Here is a 6201-nt window from a genome sequence, read left to right as displayed (position 1 = left end):
GTGTTGGCAGAACTCTACCCACAAACACTAGTGGCTTCTGAAAGGTGTAGGTAACTCAGTTCTTTAGCTTTCTGTATCCTGTAGTTATTGTATTTTCCTTCCTTCATTTCTATTCCCAGATCTTTGCCACGCCTGTTTATAAGGTTTTAAACACACTCAAGTGATAGTATTTACTGGGGAAGCAGCATGGCTCAGTGGAAAGAGCATGGGCTTTGGAGTCAGAGGTCAGGGGTTCAAATCCCGGCTCTGCTAATTGTCAGCTGTGTGACTTTGGACAAGTCACTTAACTTCTCTGGGCCTCAGTTACCTCATCTGTAAAATGGGGATTAAGACTGTGAGCACCCTGTGGGACAACCTGATCACCTTGTAACATCCCCAGTGCTTAAAACAGTGCTTCTCACATAGTAAGCACTTAATAAATGCCATTATTATTAGTGTTATTGAGCAACTATCAAGTGCGGAGAACTGTACTAAGAACTTGTGGTAATAAAGTAGAATTAGTAGACATGATCCCTGCACTCAAGAATCACTGTTTATGATCATGCCTTATAACATATTTAAAGATAAAGTGACAAACATAAAATAAGAAAGTTAGAGCATAGATAGAAATGAAAACACAAAAGTAGGTGATTAAATTAATGAATAAGTAATAGATATTATGCAGGATTATTATGCACAAAGTCCCACAAGACAGGAAGAATAAGAACCCATTAATTCCAAGGAGGCTCTCCACAATTCCTGGGACTGCCTCCATTCTCCTCTCGCCAACAACTCCAGGAGTGAAGGTCAACAACTCTAGACTGCAAACTCGATGTGGGCAGGGAATGTGTCAGTTATTTTGTTGTATTGTGCTCTCCCATGTATTTAGTACAGTGCTCTGCACATGGTAAGCACTCAGTAAATGCGATTGTCTGACTGATTTAGGAGATTGCACCACGTGCTTGCCCTACAAGGTCTGAAGCCTTCGTTCAACTGGGAATCTGGGCCCCTACTCCCTCACAATGATGTTAGGCCTGACTTAATTGGATTCAGAGTGCTGGGAAGGTTGTGATGGTTTGGAAAGCTGGGGCTGGAACAGTGAGAAATGTCAACACCTCTACTGCTGTTTCTTTTTTGTTTGGCATCACCTCATTGTTTCTGATATTATTCATTGTGTGTTTATTTTCTCTGTTTTGAGATGGTCAGCCCCTTGAGGTTAGAAACTATATCACAATTAGTTTCCATTTTTCTTCCCCGCTTTTAGTACAGCACTTCATATATTGATCATTCATTGTACATATTTATTACTCTATTTATTTCTTTTACTTGTACATATCTATTCTATTTATTTTATTTTGTTAGTATGTTTGGTTTTGTTCTCTGTCTCCCCCTTTTAGACTGTGAGCCCACTGTTGGGCAGGGACTGTCTCTATATGTTGCCAGTTTGTACTTCCCAAGCGCTTAGTACAGTTCTCTGCACACAGTAAGCGCTCAATAAATACGATTGATGATGATGATGATGATTCATTCAATAAATATTTATTTTATTTGTACATATTCTATTTATATCATTTTGTTAATATGTTTTGTTTTGTTCTCTGTCTCCCCCATCTAGACTGTGAGCCCACTGTTTAGTAGGGACCATCTCTATATGTTGCTAACTTGTACTTCCCAAGCGCTTAGTACAGTGCTCTGCACACAGTAAGTGCTCAATAACTACGATTGAATGAATTCATTCAGCCATTCATATTTATTGATCACTTACTGTATTCAAAACACTATAGTAAGTGCTTGGGTCAGTACAATATAACAATAAACAAATAAATCACTTTCGCCAACTATCCTTCGTAGTCACACTCTGAGATAGAATGGCCTACTTGCTTTGACCCAATAATGATGTTTCTTATGTTTTTCTGTTAAGGAAAATCTAGGAAATGGTAAATTTCAGGTTATTCTGTAAGTAGGTTGACAGGTCCTTTATACAAGTAGAAGGTGAGAAGAAAAGCACTAAAAACGAAAATAATAATGTTAATATTTATTAAGCATTTATTATGTGCCATGCTCTGTATTATACCCTGGGCTAGAGACAAGATAATCAGGTCGACAAAGTCCCTTTCTCACATGGAGTGAAGAGAGAACAATGTATTTGATCTCCATTCTACAGATTACGAAACTGGTGCACATAGATGTTAAGTTTTTTGTCCAGGGTCACACAACAGACAAGTGGCAGAGCTGGGATTAGAACTCATGTCCCCGGACTCTTAGACCTGAGTTCAGTACACTAGGCTATCCTGCCATGCTCCTAAAGTAAAATATAATAGACGCATGGAGTCACAGTGTACTTAAAGACACCATTTTCTTCTAACTCTACATTCCTCAGAGACAGGAATATGGTCTTTGATTTCTGCTGCATTTTTCCCAAGTAAGTGCGGTATTCAGTATACAGTAGAAGCTCAGAAATATTATTGATGAGGATGATGACTTATTTTTCTATATTTTCAATATCTGAATATAAGGTACTGCTAAAAGTTATACAGCGTTGAAGGAGGCTTACAGGGAAAGCAAATTGCCTGAGGTTCAAGCAGAATTCTTGAAAGGACGAGGGACGTGAGATATCATTGCTGATGTCTGTAGGATAATTGAAAGGACAAGAGAATATCAAAAGATAGTCAGCATGTGATTTATTGATTATAGTAAGGCCTTTGACTGCATGGATCATGAGACACTCTGGAGCACTTTAAGGAAAATGGGCATGCCGGACCATTTCATTTCATTAATACAGAACCTGTATGACAAACAGGAGGCTACAATAAGAACAGAAACAGGGAGAAACAGATTGGTTTTCCATCAGTAAGAGTGTAAGACAAGGATGCACCTTTCCACCTTTTATGATCATCCTTTATACCAAATACCTAATGAGAGAAGCTGGATTGGATGGGGAGTAAAGATTGGAGAAAGAAATATAAGCAACCTTTGTTAAGCTGATGATACAACCCTACTAACAGAAAGTGAGAAAGATTTGAAGGACTTATTATTGAAAGTTAAAGAACAGAGCTAAAAGACGGGCGTATTTTTGAATGTCAAGAAAACAAAAATCATGACAACTGGCATTTTTAACACATTTGTAGTGGATGGAGAGAAGATTGAAATAGTTGACAATTTTTCTCTCCTGGGTTCGATAATCAATAATAAAGGAAACAGTAGCCAAGAAATATGCCGAAGATCAATGTCATGAAGACTTGCTATGAAGAGCCTAGAAAAAGTCGTGAAATGTGCTGATGTAACAATTGACACAAAAGTACAAATTGTCAACTCTATGGTGTTTCCAGCGACAATACATGGATCGAGAGCTGGACAGTGAAAAAACAGGGTAGAAAAAACATCAATTCATTTGAAATGTGGTGTTGGAGAAGGCATTTGTGAATACCACGAACTGCCTGAAAATCAAACAAATGGATTTTGGAGCAAATTAAATCAGAGTGGTCTTTCGAAGGCCAAATAACTCGACTTACATTAGCATATTTTGGACTCACAATCAGGAGGACTAATTCTCTGGAGAAGATCTAGATGGATAGAGACCATAACAACGATAACAAAAGAACCATTAGAAAGATTATGGCAGAGGACAGAACCTTCTGGAGAAAATATATCCATGGAATCGCTATGAATTGGAAACAACTTGATGGCACATCATCATCATCATCATCATAATAATAGCAATATCAGAATATAACTAGACTAATCTAAAACTAAAACAGTTACAATGGGTTTCAAAGAATATGTAAATCAATTTCCTTTGTAACCTTGGAAACAGGGCATCTAAACTTTGTTTTTTTATTCAGAACATGGAAACTTTCTAATAATAATAATAATAATAATAATGGCATTTATCAAGTGCTTACTATGTGCAAAGCACTGTTCTAAGTGCCAGGGGGGTTACAAGGTGATCAGGTTGTCCCGTGGGTGGCTCACAGTCTTCATCCCCATTTCACAGATGAGGTAACTGAGACACAGAGAAATTAAGTGACTTGCCCAAAGTCAAACAGCTGACAATTGGCAGAGCCGGGATTAGAACCCGTGACCTCTGACTCCAAAGCCTGGGCTCTTTCCACTGAGCCACACTGCTCCCTTCACTGCTTTTTTGTCACTAATCATTTTACAAGGTCTTCAATTTACCTAAATTCCCCTTATTGTCTTGCTAAATATGAAATTTAAGAAGAGATTACTTTCGGGTAACTCATTTCATATTCATTGATATAAACCCCCTGTTTATGAATTATCACATCTATTTTGTTTATTTCCTTTTTCCCCTGATGCATTCACAATGGCTATTATTCTTTTTACCTACTTTTTCAAAACTTATTTTCTGTTACTTTTTTCCCCTGAATGCATGCTTTGATTTTTCGTAAAAGAATAGATTAAAAAAAACCAGTCTTTAACAAAGTATAGTCTAAATTCAAGAGAATAGAGAAGCCCATTGTGGGCAGGGATTGTTTCTTTTTATTGCTGAATTGTACTTTCCAAGAACTTAGTACACTGCTCTGCACATAGTAGTAAGTGCTCCATAAATAGTATTGAATGAATGAATGAATGAATGAATGAACATAAGGGTAGGCATAGCCTATAGTGTGATTGTATTAGCTTCTTGAGAAGATTCTGTGGTGGCGGGGTAGCAGAAATCAACACTGTAATTAGGAGTATTTTAATTTTTAGCTCATGAGTTTTTATTTTTCAGAGCAAATTGTGTTTGTGCTGCATAAGGATGAGGAGCCTTATTTCAATAAAATCTTAATAATCTTAATAATCACCTGAATCTGTGGAATGACTATGAGTACAGAATGTCTGCACACTAAATAGAATGCAAATACAAATAGATAGCACTAAATATGGCTCAGTGGAAAGAGCCCAGGCTTTGGAGTCAGAGGTCTTGGGTTCAAATCCTGGCTCTGCCAGTTGCCGGATGTGTGGCTTTGGGCAAGTCACTTAACGTCTCTGTGCCTCAGTGATCTCATCTGTAAAATGGGGATGAAGACTGTGAGCCCCCCGTGGGACAACCTGATCACCTTGTAACCTCCGCGCTTAGAACAGTGCTTTGCACATAGTAAGCGCTTAATAAATGCTATTATAATTACTATTAAAATACAACGTTCACACCAGATGTAATTTTAATAATAATAACAATTATAATGATGGTATTTGTTAAGCACACTAAGTAACTATGTTCTAAGCACTGGGGTAGATACAAGGTAATCAGATTGTCCCACGTGGGGCTTACAGTATTAATCCCCACTTTACAGATGAGGTATCTGAGGCACAGAGAAGTTAAATCGCTCACCCAAGGCCACACAGCAGACAAGTGGTGGGGCTGGGATTAGAACCCACAACCTTTGACTCCCAAGCCCGTGCTCTTTCCACTAAACCACACTGCTTCTCTACTCATTTAGTCTTGTTTGCAGATTTAGACATGTGATTAATGTACCTTAGGACCATTTGCTTTCATTCTGGTTGATTAATAAACCTGTAGAGAGGACATGTCTGGCTTATATGCTTATGAATTTTTGACACCCTCCTTAGCACTCATGTATATATGTCAATCAAACAATCAATCTATGGTATTTGTTGAGTGTTTGCTGTGTGCAGAGCACTGTGCTAAATATTTTGGAGAGTACGATTCAAAGGTCCCCTCCCAGGGTCGCAACTGGAGAGTTTCCAGTACTTTACCAGTCTCAACTATGGGAGGGAGAGTCAAGCAGAGGCCTGACCATCCCATTCTTAGCTTGGGTAGTGGCTAGAGAGTGGAAGGCAATCTGCTACAAGTTAAAACTCACTTGCCCTGGGCAACAGCGGCTTGTGAGAGAGTAGTGGGTGGAGATTTGGGTTTTCTGTGTGGAAGAAGGCAGTGGCAAACCCCTTCTGTATTTTTACCAAGAAAACCTATAGATACACTACCAGAACAATTGCAGATGGAGGTGCGGCATTCTGGGAGAGACGCATTCATGGCGTCTCTGTGGGTCAGAGAAGATTCGACAGCATAAGACAAGATAAAACAATTCAAAAGAGTTGGTCGGCACAATTCCTGCCCGCAAGGAACATACGGGAATGTATCTGCTAATTTTCTTGTAGTGTACTCTTCCAAGCACTTAGAACAGTGTGTGGCATGTAGTTAGCGCTCAATAAATACTACTGACCGATTGAAAGAGACGAAACTAAAATAAATTACAG

At 38.6% G+C, this 6201-nt stretch overlaps 1 non-coding gene across 1 annotated transcript; it reads left to right on the top strand.

Annotated features, from left to right (window-relative positions):
- Positions 1 to 5659: 5659 nt before the first annotated feature.
- On the top strand, positions 5660 to 5797 carry LOC119933896. The gene has a single exon (XR_005452767.1). It is a non-coding gene; the product is annotated as a small nucleolar RNA SNORA7 (small nucleolar RNA).
- Positions 5798 to 6201: the final 404 nt, after the last annotated feature.

Source organism: Tachyglossus aculeatus, chromosome 1 (genome assembly GCF_015852505.1).
Source record: "Tachyglossus aculeatus isolate mTacAcu1 chromosome 1, mTacAcu1.pri, whole genome shotgun sequence".
Taxonomy (NCBI): Eukaryota; Metazoa; Chordata; class Mammalia; order Monotremata; family Tachyglossidae; genus Tachyglossus; species Tachyglossus aculeatus.
This window is presented reverse-complemented; position numbering and strand designations above follow the sequence as displayed.